Below are 19,515 nucleotides of genomic sequence, written 5' to 3' on the forward strand. Positions count from 1 at the left end.
TCAGGCGAATTCTGTTATGCTCTTGGTTCCTGATTCTAAAGTATAATCTTCTTCTGGCCAGAATGACAAACCTTCCCCATTCTAGACCAGTTGGTTTGCAATACTTAAGTGTATCATCTGCAAGAATTGGAGGGGCTCACACATTGATCTTGATTACCAAACTCTTCTACACGGGCTGCCATTTCGCAGCAGACACAGGACAATTTCAGTGAGTCTGTGCTCTCCCGTTGTGAAACTGTGTGATTGATGCGGAACTCCACAAGAGAAAATGTTGTCACGCGACCGTAGATTACGCTACGTTGTGCCGGTCCTATATTAATCGTGAACCTGCATACATGAAAACGCAGCATATTCAAAAAACAATTATCGAGCCGGTCGAGTACAGCCGCTTGGGCAGACTCTCTCACCGTGCCATGGTTTCAGCGGAAGCTTTGCTATGTCTACTGTGTCTACGTGACAACGGTGCTAGGTGGCGTTACCCTTGCAAGTTGTACACTACATTGGTTAGGCATTTCCAACTGCCTGCCGTGTAGCTCGTCTTCCTCTCATCAGCTGTACGGGATACCTTACAACAACTGTAGATAAACTCTGATAAATGAATCTTTCCATGTTTACAGACCACATGCATTTAAAAAAATAATTTAATAGGTGGAGCTAGCCAGAGCTCAGCCCGTGGCCTTTCGTGGTTGTTTCTAAGTTTACAAGAATTCCTATAGTGCTTGATAATCACTACTTTCATATAAGTGATCTCAAAGTAGTCACCAACAACATCCCAAAAATCATTATGAATGTTATGTTTACCCAAATTCCTTTCAATCTATAAAAAATTGTGCCATCTACCTCAGAAAATGTAAAAATAAAAGTAGTAGTTAAGCCTGCATGACATTTGAAAGACTCATTTTTTTCTCAAACGAGATGTTTTTCTTGGGTGGAGACATTCACAATAGTATTTTGAAAGACAGCAATATGAATTCTATTGAGAGAATGACATATTCTTTAAAGTGTTATCAGTCTTGTGCCTCGACACCATCACATGCAAATGCCAGGGGGGGTTCCAACACCGACGATGCCAATGGTTTTTGAGCGGAGTTGGAATCAGTGTCCCATTTTGTGCTATTCTGTCCACTTTGCAGCGCATAGGTTAACATAACTACAGAATGTTCTGAGAACAAACAGCCTAGGCAACTGAAAACTGGCACTTTTGTTCTTATTGCCTGTTCCCACAGCTGAGGTTGCTTTTGCTTTTTCCTGCTGCTTAAAAACCGAATGGGCAAAAGAACGATGACAAAAGCACGTATTATACTGTTGCTCACGTTTTAAATTCTGACCATCTTTATTTGATAATTAGGATGTGAAGGCGATTATTCCCCTTACTTTTAAAATCTGTGAGTCGAATGTTTTATAACTACGATGGCAAGATGTGATATGCTTGTGTCTTTTAAGATCTTTGTGTCTACATTTTATTCACACGTTATTAAAATGGAATATTCTGTTCGAGTTTGGTGACATTCACTGTGATTTATTGTCGATCCGCCGTTCGTAACTTAATGTTATGCATAATGTTGTTTGATGGATCTGTCGAAACTTTAAACAAAAAAATCCTTATAACTTACTAGTAGAGAAATATTGTCGCGAAAACATCAGTTCTTGCATAATTGCAGACTGTGCAGAAATAATAAGAAGCAGGTAAGAAAATGCGGTGTATATGCTAGCACTCTGAATGTGATTCCATACGGGTAATCTGTATTTGCTTTCGACACTCACACATCAGGCGTGTTATACCAACCACAACTGTTAGCCATTTAAGCAATGGGAAATTAGCACCAGTGTTTTTTTTTTACAAAAACATTAAGGTTTTCTAAATATAAATTATGCACCATATTCCATATTCAGTAAGGGATTCATTTGCATTCACGAGTATTTTTTTTTTACCAATGTCCTATATTTAAACATCAATTTAAATTGAAATGCAGTGATTTAGATTTCATTGGTAAATGTAAAGGTTTGAAGCAATTCAGATTACGTTCTGAAAGTAAACTAAACAAAAATGCAAACCATGATTGTACACACTATTAGTACATTCATTGCTAAATCCTTAGGAAAAACAAAGGTGGAAAACACGTATATCTGTCTATGGGACTGCAATTACTTCCAGCTGGCACCAACGCTCTCTGCAGGGCATCAAATCAGATGGAAGAGAACATGGCCATCTCTAAGAATGGGTCACCAGGGCTTGCCCCGAGTTGGTCATACTGCCAGCAACGTCCTTCAACCAGAAAGATGCCATTCTTTTCCTTGTCGGACAGATGATGCTGATTTTACAGCAGAGGGCTAGAAGTGGAAACCATCCATTACCTGGCACTCCCTGTAGAAGGGTGGCCAACTTTTTGATATCCTTTTGATGGACACTTGCCCACAAGGCGGTGATGACGCCACAGCTTCATTCACGTTTCGCCCGCCCCATTTTTAATATAAATGTGTTAATGGCTCTTAACCCCTAACTTAATTGCAATGCAAATGGTTTGTCCTTGGGAGGTGATGGTCACGTTTTTTTAACTGCAAGCATGACCATCACAACCCCCGGAACAAAGCATTAACATTGGAATGAAGACAGGTGTCAGAGCGTTAGCAGCTCGACCTGCAGGCTCAAAAGGAGCCAAGGCCGTGCAGCCGCCCAGAGGAAGAAAGCAGCAGCTCGCAGCGCGATGGTGTGTAGACGGCCACTTCAGTTTGCAGAGTGGCTGTGCTGGATGCAGGTTCTGCTGACTTGCTGTCTCCCGAGAGTCACACCCCAGGGAACAAAGCAAGGCAGGACAACCTACGTCCCGCGCAGCCACTGTGAAAACTGCAGGACAGGGTCCCCAATTACAGGAAAATCGCACAATATACGGGGAAGTTGGCCACCCTACCCTGCAGTATGAAGAACACGTAGGAATACACCTTCCCAGTCCTGCATGCACTGTCATCTGAGGGAAACCCTAGCAGTTACCCAGGCATGTGGCAAGTGCCAGGATGTGGAAACCACCACTCGAAGATGACAATGACACAAACTTGGATATTCCCATCTACCACCTCCAGGCAACCACTGCAGAATATTAAACAGACAGTCCGATGTGGTGGTGGAGATATGTTGGAGCTAATTTGGGCAGTAGAGGAGCTTCCACCAACAGCTGTGCCTCTAAAGGAGGCTGGAACTCACACCAAAACAAAGGGAATAGTTGCATCCTTTGGCAAAATGTTCAGGGGACGCCTCAGTTCATTTGATATTACTTTTCGGATGATCTGATCAGAAAAGATTATGTATCACCATGGGTCACAGTATCACTAAATACATTTGAAAGCATGATCATTATTAAGAGTGGACGGGGACTCTTTGATGCTAGAGAGTTATATCAAAAATATGCCCGTCGCTGTATGTTTAAAAGAAATCGAACATTAGCCAACTGTAGTTAACATTTCTGCCAAGTGTTAGTGTTTGTGTTTATGTTTGTTTATGTTTTGTGATTTTACAAAGCACAAACATGTACCATAATTTATCCTGGCACTATCAAAAACAGGGATTCAGTTTGTGCACCTAGAAGGATTAATAATGGGTGAACAACAGACTATAAGTCCAGAGTGACGTTACAACAGAATGCAGGGGCAGATTGACTTTACAAAAATATACCCCACACTTTCAACCTGACCATTAATAAAGGCAGAATGATATGCCTCATTGTTCACCTGGGTGTGACTGCAAAGTGGGCAGCAAAACCACAGTCCTACTGAACAGAAATCACGCTGTGTTCATGCAGGTTGTCTTGCCAATATCCCAAATGGCCCACGGACATTTTGTAGGTCAGTGTCTTCCTGGAATGGTGAACTTTCTGATGTGTATTGGTCAACAGGGATTGCACACTCTTGGGTACCTTTCAGGTAATTTTTGGGGGTTAGATTTGAAACGATTATGGCTATTTGCCTAGCTGTGGAGATGTTGACAGCAATAAGTGGTGTCTTAATTTCAAACTAAAATGCCCATGAACCAGGTTTATGATAGGCCAAAAGCGTTCAAGTTTGAGAAACGATAAAGTGTGTGTGTATGCTAATTTGTTTGTAAGTCACACATTTGGATCGATGTGAATGCAAAAGAATTAAGTAACAAAAAGGACCAATCATTTTTTTGAGTTGGATAAGCAACCACAACTGCATAAAGTATGGCAATTGCATTAATTTGTGCCATATGTATCAACTGCATTGTTCACTGAAGGACCAGAGAAGCGCAAAGTGCAAGAAGATTCTGTGGAACTGCGTGCAATAATTATGTACTTCCCTTCTATTGTGTGTGTATTCCAATCATGTTGATTATGTCATGTCAAAGTGAAATAATTTCAAAAAGACTCCAATGCTATTGATATGTTTAAGTGCCACCAAAATCAATCCAATTAAACAAAATAAGGAAGCAGCCCAGGTGCAAGAAAATACAGCGCTATTTAATTTATTTGGCAAAAGTTACAGCCGGGAGAAAAAATGAATGACTCTCTCCACCTGCCAACATTGGGCTAAGGAATATAAGGCAAAAAAACACAAAATGTTGATAATAAAAAAAAAAAAAACATTTCACAAAATTCTAGCATATTGGCTACTCTAATCAAGACCCTATATAACCCTGCACATTGGAATCTACCATTGGTTAATCCACTATCTCCAGAACCACCCAAGTCCAACCCATCAACTCTACGTCATCACCATGATCATCAATAACTCACTGTTTAATTGGTTGTCAGGTTTCATGCTGACAGTGATCAAATGTATGTATGCCATTGGTTGGCTCTTCTTAGTGTGACATTGGATGTTGCATCCCTCTGAGACAACCCAATAGGCAATTAATGTCTACAGAGAGAACAAAACTTGGTTTCAAGAAAAAACGACTCCTATCTAAAGTCCCATGCTGGGGCCCCAATGATCCGAGACCGTTCCCTAACATTAGCGCAACTCTTGTCTCGATACATGTTGCCAACGCAGGTGAACGGTCTTCTAATTAGGTTGTGGATGAATAGCTGTTTTAGAAAAAACACGGTCAATACCCTGTGTGCAGAAAATCATTTCTCCTGGTGCACCTGGTGATCAACGCTCTGTGTTTTCATGTAGGTATCATCTGGAATGCAATGCTTGTTGCATATCTAGTTTTGAGTCCCGGAAACAGACGATTTTCACAACTTCAGCAAACACCATTCTATCCTCCCTTCTTTCCTAACCTTGGTTGTTTGGTGTTTTCCAAACAGAAGCGAAAAGGAAAACTTTCCATCAAACAAATATATTGTGCAGAATGGGTACCTTGTCTCAAAATAGTAATACCGTTGTTTAATGTTACAAATAAAAGTCAACCAATCTAACATTCTAATATATATCCTGTTAAGCTATACTTTCCACCCTTGATTGTTTTCTATATAATTTGTGTATTCAGCAACCTAAGGCAGAAGTGCAGCAAAACTAGTTCCTTGAAGTGTGGCAAAACTATATTGTACTTGTATCCAAACTTGGCGCACAGATGTCACACATTCTAAGGAGATATTGCAGCACATGCATTAAACAGCTACACATAAAGGCAAACATGTAAATAGCAAATTAAGTATTCTTGAGCTGGGGAAGATGTTTTAGAAGAGGAGAGAAACATAACTGATCATGTAACAGAGACAAATAATGCAACACGTCCAAAACCCACTGCCCCTCCCCTCTGTGGGTCCCTTTATCCACAGACTGTGCCCAGACACTACCCCAAGAAGATGGGGGAATACATTGTACCATTGTCATGACCACAAAAGTGATGTCCACAGTTTGTCTCACTATGTGAGAGAGGGTATGCCCAGACGTGGGTCCCTTGTTCGCTGCGCCATAGGGAACCAAGCTGCACCTCACTGAGGAGGCCCAACAAGGCCGAAACATGTCTGGGGTTGCTTGTGTTTCCGTGCAGAGGGGACCTGGCCTAGCAGTTCGGGCTGGGCTGCTACCATTGGTGGCAGTACGAGACTGATTTGTATATGGCTGGACCCCTTTTGCAATGGCGCAGATAGGCTAAAAAACGGTGGTGTGGAAGGTTGCCCAGAGCAACGCCAGTGGTTCAGATTCATTCAAAACCTTCCACCCATCACTTTTGTGGTCACAAAAGTAAAAGAGTGACAAAGAATTGTAAATGAAAGTGGTCCTGTAATGGGTTGAGTAAAATCCTGTGCACAATCAAAAATCTTTGATGTTAAAGAAAGTTAAAGAAAGTTGATTACTTGAAATTGGTCTGAGTCTTATCCCAACTAAGGGAGACTAATTGAACAGTGTAATAAAGAGGATCAGAGCCCAGCTGAGGGGGGTCCGAGGTGAGCCATGAATCACTCAAGAAATTGGATACAGGAATATCCTACGAGCATTGTGTTAAGAGGAAGTGAGCCCAGCAGAGGGGAATCTGAGGTGCACAGGAATGCACCCAAAACGTTGAATGTTGTGTCAAAGGGGGATATGAGCCCGGCTGAGGGAGATCCGAGGTGAATAGTGAATCACCTGAGAAATTGAGTACTTGTGAAATCCAAAAGAGGAAAAGAATGTATTGTTAATTTGTTGCATCAGGCCCTCTGAAAGAAGAGACTTTGAAAGGCAAAGAGACTTGGGCACGGAAGGCCCCAATGCTAAAGATTTAACTGTATCCTTGTGCTGGAGAAGCCAGAGCTTGTGCTAAGTTGAGTGGACCGCCATGTCCTCTACTGAAAACGTGGTGTAGGGAGGCCAACAGCCTTAACATCCTGATGTATCATTTTGTGAACACTTCTTTCTTTTTAGTAACACTGTTACCCACACTATTTGTATTTAGAGGTAAGGATTGGCAATTGGTTTATTAGTATAGGCCCTTTTATTTTGACAAAACACCACTAGGAATGCGTTATTATTCTTTGATGGTCAATGCTTGCTCCCATCTGTAGATTTAGGATTACAGAGGCATTTTTCAAACCCTTATTGAAGTTCAATAAACACCCTTGAACGATGGTCACGTATGTTTGTCTTACTGTTGATACCATGCCTTTCTTACATATCCCTAAAGAGGAACTGACTGCACTTTCTCCAGACTAGAGAGCCTGTAGCACTAAACAGGAAACACATTGACGATGAAAAGATTTTTGGCATAGCACTGCTCATGGTGCCTTTTGGAGGTGTTAATGATTATCTTTGCTTACATTGGCTTCACACATACATGTTTTAGATTGTGAAGTAGAAAGGGCACAGGCCTGTGAATATGGAGCTGTTTATGAGAGCTCAATTCTGATAGCACCTGCACCAATGCCTTTGATTTTGTTAACCTGTTGACAAATGAAACAAAACCATAGACAGAATGACATAGCATAACATGTGTTTGTAGAGTGCTCGTTCACCCCGAGGGGGGCATCTTGGTGCTACTGACAGATACCAGATGTTTATTGTCACCCAACTTAATGGTACTCATTTTATCAACCTCGGATGGATGAAGGGCTGAGTGGACCTGTCAGGACTCGAACATTTGACCATGAGGTCAAACAGAGGCTTCTGTAGTGGATGCATTAGTCCAATGAGCCACAGACCCGGCTATATATATAATAACATATGACGTGATGTTATTACTCAAGAGTTCTGCAGCTTCAAAATACCCTGGCAGTGTGGTAGGGCCATGGTTGGTGTCCAATTTGTATTAGTGCTGGACAGGGACTGATTCAATGCCCATTGACATCCAATGCCACTTTTTAGTTCCCATTACACTGTCACACTTGTATCTATGAACTGATATATGAACTTTTAACATAAAACTATGAATTGTGTGTATGTTATAATACTGAGTGTTAGTTTGTTGCTTTTGTTTACCAATTGGCAAAAGGAGAAAATGATGCAAACATATACATTATTCTAGGCATTGAAGCCTGGAGAAGGAAACATTTTTTAATCAATGCTGTTCAATAGGCTTCCCTTGTTATATGGTTATTGATCTGTATGCATGTTATATTGTATTCACAGTATTGATGTTGTCGATTTTGTAAGAAAATGTCATATGGAGCAAAGCTAAATCTGCAAATAGAAGTGTATTTCCCTTTCATTTCCTCATTTAAATTTTGGGTTTGGGTTACTGTGGGGGTGACTAAAGAACACTCATATAGAGATGTTAACCTTATGCAGAGTGTCCAGTACTACCTTTATCCACTTGCAATGTCTTTGCATCTTTTCACATAGGTGATTTGTGTCTGCCCAGAATGAAAAACATCAATAGGCCCTCGTAATTGTGCCAAGCCTTGAAGGCTATACATCTGATAGTGCTAAATGAAAACAATTAACTGACGACTTTTACATATATTATGTACCCCCTCCTCCTACTGTTTTACTCCTTTATATGGACCAAGCTCTAGAGATGAGCTTGCATTTATTCAGTGTGTATTGCAACTTGTGAGCTACATTACCTGCTGTACCAGCTAATGTATATCTGCTGTTTAGTCCATGAAATGCATCCTCATCTCTTGACTCGCTGAGATGGCTAGTGTCTCTGAATAATCATTCAGGTGGTTCTCTTTGTTTCTTTCCAATCAAACTCAACAGGTGACAATGGGAGCTTATTGCTCTGATTCCCTGACTGTTCGCTGCGGAGTCCCACAGGGGTCACCTCTTTCACAGCTTTTATTTAAGATCTATAATCAGCCTTTATTGAACATCTCTCCATAATTCAAATTTAGCTAACACTCCGATGCGGACAACACCCAAATGAAAGAATGAATGTTAGATTTAAAAATCCTCCGGAACCTATCCAACAAATAGTAGCTTGTGCTAAAAAGAATTCAAGTTGGATGCTGGAGAACAGGCTGTAATTAAATCCATCTGTTTTGTTTGACGTACCTTCCACCTTTTCTTCTAAAGTTAAAAACCTTGGGCCTCATCACGACCCAGGCGGTAAGTTACCGCCTGGGCCGTGACTTTACCACCATGGCGTAAACTACGTTTACGCTATGGTGGTTGGCGGACTTACCACCCCATTCGGACCTTGGCGGGGCGGTCAGTCCCCAATCCCCATTTACCCTTCCCCATTCCCAATTTTGCCCCATAGGGCATAATGGGAGTGGGGAAGGCGTTAATTACGCCACCGTAAATTACGGTGGCGTAATTAACTCCATGGTCCCTTAGCGCCATGGATTTTAACACCTGCTAAAAGCAGGTGTTAAATTCGCCATGGCGCTAAGGGACCTCGTACTCAGGCGGTAAGGGTCGGCGCTGTTTACGGCGCCGTAAACCCCTTACCGCCTGGGTCGTAATGAGGCCCCTTGACTGTATCTGTCCCACTCTTCCCCTAATAGCCGTTAAAGATCATCCAGCCGTGGTTGGGACATTGATTAATTCTAAACTGGATTATTGCGATGCTCTTCTTATGGGGATTCCAACGAGCCAGTTGCATTGTCAACAAGTGGCACAGAATGCAGCCATTAGACTACTGTATAGTACCACGAGAGCCACACCAATATCTTCATTTTGCAAAAGTCTTCGCTGACTCCTAATACATCAGAGAATCACTTTTAAGATTCTGTGCCTTGTTTTTTAATGTCTCCATGGCCTAGCACTGCACTATTTTGTCTCTAAGATCCTCCCTTGCCATACAATTTGTTCACTTCGATTTGTGGGTCAAAATCTTTTATTAGTTCCCCCTTCTCACTTTGCTCATTGTGGAGACAGATGTTTTCCATACTTGGTCCTTGAGCTTGGAATTGGCAACCTCTGGAACTCCAGAAAATTAACTCACTGCTGGTGTTCTGGAAGAGGCTTAAGACATATCTGTTTAAATAATTTTCTATTGGCTTTTGTTCACCATATTGTTGACATCTGTACCTAGATGCAGTTGCTCCCTAGTTCCCTAGAAGATCTACACAATACAATATAATACAATGGCTTAATGCACATAGAGTACTGTTCAGGGAAGTGTTTTACAGCTGGCAGTCTCATTACAGTATTCCTGCAAGAGTTAATCTCCATTGAGAGTTCCTGTATGCAGTCTGCCATCAACTAACTCGACTATGGAAAGTTATGTTCAACCACAGAAGAAGATAATAAAGCATCAGGATGAGTAACTGTTCTACAATACTGTACCAGGAGATGGGTGGTGTGGGGTATACTAGTGAGAGTTAGTTATTTGAAGGTATTTGAATTTTTTTGACTTAAAATTGTCAAAAAGGGCTGGTGATACATTGACATATTCTGTAGGATAATATTTTAGAGTAAAGTGTTGCTTTTTTCCCATGTATTTTGGTAGGTATTGCAATGTTTCAATAGTAATAGTCCCTTTGTGAAGTAACATATGCTGCTGAAAAAAGTGATGTTTGGTGCTCGGACTTCTTACCCTGCATATGCTGCTCCCGTTCGAATTGGAATTAATACTGCAGCATTGTTGATCTGCTCACCAACATACTCACACAATCAAGGTCCCACCCACCACGCCGCATCATCATCCATAAAAAGTCCAGCGTGCGTGCACCATGAAGTGCACCAAAAGTGCTGTTTGGTGCTGGGACTCCTTACCCCGCATATGCTGCTCCCGTTCGAATTGGACGTAATACTGCAGCGTGATTTATCTGCTCATCAACCTACTCACTAGGTACTTTAAAGAGACTATCTTGGACTTCTTTGGCCCGAGAAAACATTTCAGTCGGTCTTTAAAACACTGTTTTTGTTATTTTATTGTGCAGATCGAGGAGCCGCCCACCACCCCTCATCCTCATCCATAAAAAGACTAAGGCGCGCACAGCAGCGCGCACACACCACGAAGTGCACCTGAAGTGCAGTTTGGCTGTTCGGCTGATCAGTGAGGCAGGGCTGATTATGTTCTTATTACAATTTCATCAGTGCATAGTTCGATCGAAGGGTGTGCTCAGTGTGGTTATTTACACACTGGACGGTGCGTCGATAGGTACCACTTGGAAACCTCTTTTGCATCTTTGTCATACAACGCAGACTGGTTTGTTATCTTGTTGTTATTGAGCTTCTGTGCTGAAAAGTTCTTGCAAGTTCCTTGGCACGATACATGTAAGTCGCTTGCTTCTGAACTTGCACTATTTATTGACCTAAGCATACTTACATGCACCTATTATTTGGCTTAGGAAGCCTTAGTCTTTGCATGTGGGACGTCCCCTTGAAGTTTCAGGACATTCTTCGGGTTAGACACACGCCCTTGTTGCATGACCTCTCTATATACTTGGCAGCTAGACCTCATTTTGGTTCACTTCTTGTGGAGTTCTGTACAGACGTACGTGTTGTTGTCTGCTGATGTGAAGTGCGTAAATAGGGAAACAATCTGCTCACTGTTCAGTTTTCTTTGTTTGCTTCTTGCAAGTGAGATGGGAAACTGCACACTCATCACAGCCTTTCTACTATTTATGTATCTTATATTAACTACACTGCTTGCTTCCCTGTTGACAAGGAAGCCTGGTACTCTACTCCGGGTCTTTGCGGTTTGAGGGAGGGTCTATTTGAGCTACATAAAAATGCTGGCCGCATTTCCTCTTCTCTATGCTAATTGTGATTTTTCTGCACAGGCCTAATATTCTGCTTAGGTCTCTCTTTTTAACCAAATGTCATGGCTGCATTAACAGCTCCAGCACTTTATCATGTGTACTACATATTACAGCCACTGGCCGTACCAACACTTAAATCACAATTTAGCTACTAAAAAGAAATCAAAAATGTTCATCTGTTAATTAAGTATCGTGCCAACTTTTGAAAAATGGTTGTCGGACTTAGCAGTGATAGGTGCCTCACTGAGGCTACAGCAATAAACTCTCCATCAAGGACCAATCCATCCAAATCAATGAGTTCCACTGCAGATACTCTTGTGTCTAATGCTCCCACACAAACAGACTCAACTGCCATATGCAACAACTCTGCTCACATAGATCAACACTCTACTTGCAGTAATCCTCTCACAGTATCTGGCACGGCCTCATGCTATTGCTTAAGTACATCTTCCATGGTCTTCTAAGCCTGACACACTCTCTTACTCTTTTTGCCAAGTTTGGTGAGGTTTGGTCAAGGGTGGCAGAGTTATAGGGGGTCCCAACATTTATTTTTTTCCTATAGAAATAATGGGAAAACATTTGCAGCAGGAGCGGTGGCTTGGTCCCGAAAGAGTGCTCTTGTTAATTTGGTGTAAATCCGTCCAGTAGTTTTTATTTAAACAACCAAAACATAAGGCAAAAGAATTAGTGATATCTATGTCCGCTCTGTGGACACACTTCCCTGTTCGCTCCGTGGACAGGACACCGATTGGCTAATCGGCTTGTGTCGTGTCTGCGGACACGTGTCGTGTTCTCTGATTGGCTGGGAGGAGGCGTGAGGTGTGTCAACTTGTTTCGTTGCGCCCGCCATAATGGATGCGCGGATATGCGCAGGAAGTGAGCATAAATCCAATTTTGGGGAGTGTGTTGGTGTGTATGAGTGCTTGGAGAGGGTAGGGGAGTAAGAGATGGGTCAAATTCTGTATTTGTTTAGGTGGGAGAAGGTTGTGATGTGTTTGCGGTGTCCGCGGTCAGTGCGGTTGTCAGCGGACATACTAAACACTGGGCGCACTACTGGCTATTTTAGTTTAGTACATTATTTTTAGAATGTTCATTGAAGTGTATAGTTTTAATGTGGATGTATCATGTGTTTGGGTTGTGGTCATTTGGTAGGTGTTTGTGTCTATGGGTGTGTTATGCTGAAGTGGTTGTGGCCAGGGCCCAGAGTCTTGGGTGCATGTAGGCCATGCACCCAAGACTCTGGGCCCTGGCCACAACAATTGCAGCATAACTCTACAATGCTATCAAACATTTTGATTGTGGTATGTGTACTTCTTAGGGGAAATAAATCGAAAGGATTTGATGGGGGTCACCAACTTACTAAGTTTACTAAGTAAGTTGGTGACCCCACCATTGGTGATTACTAAGTACTGGGTGATTCTGTGATGCTTGGAGATGGGAGAGTCTGAAATAAAGTAAGGGTTGCAAGGAAGGACCTGATGCTTCTGTTCCAGACTGAAGGGAAGGGGGAAATGTTGTATGTCTTGCTTTACAATACTGTACATTGTTGTAGAAGATGCGATAGATATGACTGCACTTGTGCATAGTTGAACGCTGTTGTGCATTCTAGAACGGAATGGGCAACCAGCTGGAATGAGAGAGCTGTGTAGATTGGAAGAACAGTTGTAGAGGCAGTGGTGTTGTTTCAGCTGGGAGCCTTTCAAATCATATTGGCTATATGTGTGCATAAATAAAGGTGCATGTGCTCAAATTGGCTGCGTGTCATTTTATAACACACTAGAATCCTTTTTTCCATAATTATACTGTTATTTCTCTCATCTTTTAACATGAAATGACACTTTGTTAGATAGGTGTGCGTTGTGTCTGATTACTATTAAAAGACAACTGTTGGCAGAGTAAGTCAATTATCGACAGCTCTTGTACAGAACAGAATAAGGTAGCACAGGGCTGCGGGTGTCTGGGGGGTGTGGGTATACTGCCAGTATACTACCACTGTAGAGACACAGTTGAAACAAAAAAGTCCCAGTCGTACCGTGCCAAGAAATTTGCAGAGTAGAAATTGTAGTCTAGAATGTATTTTAGGTGGAAGGACAGCCTGACACGTGTTTCTAGCTTTAGCTAGCGTTTCATCTGAGGCTGTTGTGTCACATCAAATTGTTAATTGAACAGTTTTTCACATTGGATTTTAGTTAAGTGACAAATGAAATCAGGGTAAAATGGTAGAACAACACAGGGGACAGGATGCCATGGCAAGATTAAATATAATACAGAATGGATTATATAAAACCACATTTCGTATGTCAATAATCAAGCACATTTTTGCAAGAACAATCAAAAAAAGGGAGACATTTTGGAAAAAGGGAAATAGTTAATTTAATGACATAAGTGTTAGACATGGTCATTGTACATATGTTGTGCCAATGTAACCTCATTACTTTGATGTGCAGCAATTTTGAATGCTTACTTTTTTATGCTCCGTTCTTCTTCATTTGGTGCACAAATGCAGAAAGCAAGGCGCAATGTTAACAAGGTTGTCTGTGCCTTTTTGAGAGATGTTGATATGTCCTCTTTTCACAATGAAAACATTATGTTTCATAGTAGACACATTTTCCGTAGAGATGGAGTACATATTACTTATGCCGGTAATCAGATTTTTCTGCAACTGCAACCTTTTTTGGAATTAGAGCAATCCATTTAGCAGTAGGTGTTGTCCATTTGAAGTTTTCGAAACACAAAAAAACACCACAAACGTCTCTTTTCAGAGCCAACAGTTCCCCCCAGAGAAAAGTGCAATGGTTCTGACAGGGCAGCATCACACAAATTTTAGATGTCCGCAGACTTCTAAAAATGCACAGGGCCCTGCACATTTCATTGACACTTATCTCTTTGTACTGTGAAAGGCGGCTCTGAAAACAGCCTTATTTTTTGGTTTTTGTTGTTTTATATATTTTTTTTATTTTTTAAACATGACCTACAAGGAAAGGGAGGCAAAGGAGGGTAAGGAAGGGACACCAACCACGGGGATAGGAAAGGACAGGTGGAGAGAGGAAGATGTAGGGTGGGCGTTATTCAAGTAGGTAGCAGTTCTTCTCATGCTCCTTGACCACAGTCTCGAAAGCACTTTGAAGGTTCTCCCCCTGCAGAGTACTGCGTTGCAGTACATGCACAATACTGTGACCTTCGAAAGGTAAGAATCAACAGAATCATGTATGGCCTGCGAGCCAGATGGAGGGATGCGCTGCCCCACAGGAGTGTCTCTTGTGGTGGCAGGAGCGGAAATGGAGGATGTTGTAGGCGAACTCAACCTTCTACGTTTATCGCAAGGTACAACCTTCCGAATAGCCCCACCGTAGAATGGTTTTAAGTGTCGCTTCATTGAGGTAGTACCATAGCTGTACAAACCTAGTTTCCCATGACTCAGCACCATCTTGCACTGATTTCAGGTCACCTTGTGTGCACTTGCTTTTGGTCCTCCATCAACATTGGTAAATAACCTCCACACCCAAGATTCACGGTGAGAACTAGTAGCAGGGACTTCCACTGCTTCATCCTCTTCATCACTCCCCTCTGTATCCTGACACCTTTTCCCCTCTGCAGGCTCTCAGGAGGGGTTGGTGGTGGAGGGGATGCGGGTTCTGCTGAGACAGCAGTAGCACCAGCAGCAGTAATGGATGCCATCAGGACAGCTGTTTCAAAGAGCAAGAGCAATCCAATGGAACAAGGAGCAGTCTCTGTCCTGGAAGCCCAAAAGCAGAATAAGGAGCAGCTCTGGGGTGTGGCCTTTTATAAGGTTACTGGGGCGCACTTCGTGGAAACCTGCGCTGTCCTAGGACACTACAAACACCAAGAAAGGGCTCAAAAAATTCCAAAAAGTATGCAGATCGCCAGGGACATAGTGTGAGAGATGTGCCAGGCTGAACTTTCAGAGGAAAATACCTTGGATTGCTGAAAAAAACACTTTTTAGGTGTCAGGGGGCCCGGACAGTGTTTGCTACGCTTATCACATGTGCGGTCACATGATGACATCGTGGACACGTTGGCGAATGGGACGGCTGTCCATAGGACACCAAATGCGTGGGGTCGGGTCTACGCATGCATGCAGGTGTTGTACGGACAGTGTTCCAGTCCCTGAAGTAATTAAAAGTGTGACACACGTGCGGCGAACAGTTGCGGACAGGCACAATGTTCGTAGGGGCCAGGGTGTGCTACGAATGCAAGTGGGTGTTCTACGGACAGTGTTCAGGTCCCGACCAAAACATATGTGCGTAACAACTTTGCGGACAGGCGGACAGGCTGTGTTCTACCGACATATTCATTCTGGTTATGGACAATGCGAACAGGGAGAATGTTCTTAGGACATTTTATTTGCATAGCTACAAACATGCGGACGCCTTTAGTGTTCTGCGGACATCCCCCGTTTTGACTGCAATCTATTCGAACAGGTATAGTGTCCTTAGGATGCCCCCATTTTGGTTAATTATGGACAGGCGGCGCACACAACCAAAGTGGGCGGAACAGTGGGCGTAACATGCGGAATGGGGAATAACGCGTGAAAAAGAAGGCGTAACTGGGGAAGTACTGCAGGGAACTACACGGAACACCCACACGCATGCGAACAACCGGTATTCATGGATTCGAATACGGGAAACCTGTGCACGGCAAAAGACGCACACAGGCGTCAACGCGTCCGCCACACGAAGGCAGGCGGAAGCGTCCCCGCGCACAGTGTAAAAGTGCGCGCAAACAACAAACACGTATATACAGCTACGATGAATGCCCCATTTGTCGCAGCACTGATCGTGGGACACCGCAGGAGGAGGAGAATAGCCAGGGCACGCATTTTCGCACCACGGACAAGCCTTTTTGGGATGCCTGACGACCAGGTCTACGGCAGGTATAGGTTTCCACCCCATATCATCCTAGACCTGGTCAGGGAGTGGGAAGATGACCTTACATCCCCCACCCTTTGCTCCCAAGCATTGAGCCCCTTGGAGAAGGTGCTCAATGTCCTGCATTTCTTGGCCACTGGGTCATTTCAGCGGATTACTGCCATAGTGGGGGGGGTCTCACAGGCCACGCAGTCACGCTGCCTACACCAGGTACTGGCAATCATGACAGCGCGCCCCTCAGTCCGCAGGCACATATACATGCCCAGAACACCCGCAGAAAGGCAGGCCGTTGTCCTGGATTTTTACAGGGTGGCACACTTCCCCAAAGTGCTCGGTGCCATAGATTGCACCCATGTGGCCCTACGTCCACCTAGGGCCACTGAGCACATCTACCGAAACCGCAAGCACTGGCATTCCATCAATGTACAGGTGGTATGCGATGCAAAGGGAATCATCACCTCTGTCTATGCTAACTGCCCTGGCTCCACCCATGACAGTTTCATATACAGAATGTCCGCCCTGAGCCGGGCCCTGGAAGCTGGGCAGCATGGCGACACATGGCTCCTAGGTGAGTACAAATGCCCTTGCACATGCATGCATGTCACACACACACACACACAAATACACAAACCCCTATAATCGCAACCATTTACACCTCCCCAGGGGACAGTGCCTACCCTCTGAGCAACCACATGATGGCGCCAATCCAGAACCCCACCACACCACCCCAGGTGAGATACAATGCCGCCCATATTGCAACCAGGGCCATAGTGGAGCGCATATTCGGAGTGCTCAAGTCACGTTTCCGCTCCCTTGACCGCTCTGGCGGGCAGCTACTCTATGCACCCCCAGTAGTGTGCAGGATCATTGTGGCAGCATGTGTCCTGCACAATGTTGCAACATGGCAGGGCGTACCGGTGGACATGGTGGTGCCCCCCACATCCCCAACCACAGGCACAGGCGCTGCCCATGGGAGGGGACAGGGCACGTGGCGAGGAAGCCCGGACCCAGCTTGTGGCCACATTTTTCACCTAAACTCCCACCCCTGCAGAGTGCACACAGGCCTGGCACATACCAGGTGACAATCGATGATGACAAAGAGACAGTCAACTGTCACAACCTTACCACCCTGAGATTGTTGCCATGGAAGTGCCACATTGTCTGCGTCCCTAGCTACTTAAACACAAGCTATCCTGCGTGACCAAAAGGCACACATATGACATGACATGATATGGCATTTGTAACGTGCCTATACACAAGTGTTTCAAGGTGCAACGAGGCAGGGAGGGGGGAACAAGGGAAGACAGAAAACGATCCTACTAGGCCAGGTGTCATTTAGATTGCGCAAGTGCAGGGGTAGAGGGAAGGAAAAAGTGCAAAGGGAAGGGGAGGGGGGAGTGCAGTACAGGGTAAGTAGAATAAAAAACAAATAAATAGGCCAGCTGGTGGCAACTGCAAAGGTAAGTGCAGACAAGTGCTGGGAAGGGGAGCTGTAGGGATAGAGAGACAGTCCCGCAGTGTAGGGGTTGCCAGGGAGGCAGTGCAAGTGGAGAGTGGCGGGGCCAGGGACCGAGGTTGGTGAGAGTGGCCCAGTTGCAGATTCAGTGCAGTTTCAGTGAAGAATTTAGCAAGGGAGAGGGAGAGAGAAAGCAGAAGCAAAGAGGAAGGTTTTGAGGTGCTTCCGGGACCGGAGATGGTTCTCCTCAAGTTCCAGGGAGGCAGGAAGGCTGTTCTAGAGGGAGGCCACTCCTGCGGAGAGAGATCTACCTGCAGCTTGTTGCTTCGAGAAGCGGCTGACCCTGACATGCAAGGTGTGAATCACACACACCTGCAAAACAGGCCATGACCATCACTGTTATGTCACTCAAACCCTCCCAAACAACAACATGACATGGCAAGCAATAGCCATACAACAACACAGTACCAATAAGGTACACATTGCCAAGTTAAAATGTACATTGGCATCAGACAATGATGCCTGACATGGAATCAGATGAAATGACTGACCAACAGCCCCCCACCCAAAATAAGTCATTCCCAAATGCATTACAAAAGTTGTAGCCGTAACATAACAATGAATGCCTATCTACATGCACATTGTGCATTGCAAAATCAACACTGCAGCTTCTGTGTGCTGTGTCCAACTCCTGCAACACACTGCTCAGCACACAGCACAGTGAACAGCTATTGTGTGTGATGCACACCCTGAGCATCACATCTAAGCGACAAACCACATCAAAAAGCAAATTAGGCATGTACAGGATCCATAATTGGTCACAGAACATGTGCTGCAGGGGCACAGTGGGCACCCGAAGGCAAACAGAGTGTACACGTGGATATACAAGGGTGGTTGTACATGTAGTGCATCATAGTGCGAGTGTGTGGGTCAGTAAGGACATGCACTCAACATATGCATGTGCAATCAAGTGACCATCAGTGTCCTCTACACATCACATGTGAACATTCACCTGTCAAACCACAACTATCCACTCACACCTGAAAGGTAAACACAACACATGAACAGGCATTGATCATCAGAACACAACATGTACATAGGATACCACAATTACAATGTCAGTGTTCCCATCACACTGCAGGGCAAGGCAACTATCAACAACAAACCCCCCCCCCCTCCCTCACAAATCACCATGACCCACTGAACAACTGCACCTGGGTCATGGAGCCTTCAACCCTCAATTTCACCTGGCCACAGGATCACCCTTCCCCTTCGTCACCATCTCCCACCTTGTGTGTAAAAAGGTGCCTGCACCCTCAGAGTCCACCTTCATTTGCAAAAACACAAAATCCAAGGCAGAAAAACGAACCAGAACAGCCTCCAGTAGATGACTTGAAGTAGCAGTACCTCGCAAAGGCCAAGTACTACCACAATGATGTAACAACCAAGGTAGCACAGTAAAACAATGTCACAACAGGATGTAAACCATGTGTGGTACATAACATAGAATGATGCACCACGAACGGATGTGTACTGTCACAGCTCCCGTGTACAGGCGCAGGAGTGGCACGAACCAACCACCCCCACCGTGGCCCCGGTGCCTGCAAGGTCAAACTCACACAGGCCTCTGAGACCCTGG

The sequence above is a fragment of the Ambystoma mexicanum genome, chromosome 11 (assembly GCF_040938575.1).
Source record: "Ambystoma mexicanum isolate Mex_15411 chromosome 11, UKY_AmexF1_1, whole genome shotgun sequence".
NCBI lineage: Eukaryota > Metazoa > Chordata > Amphibia > Caudata > Ambystomatidae > Ambystoma > Ambystoma mexicanum.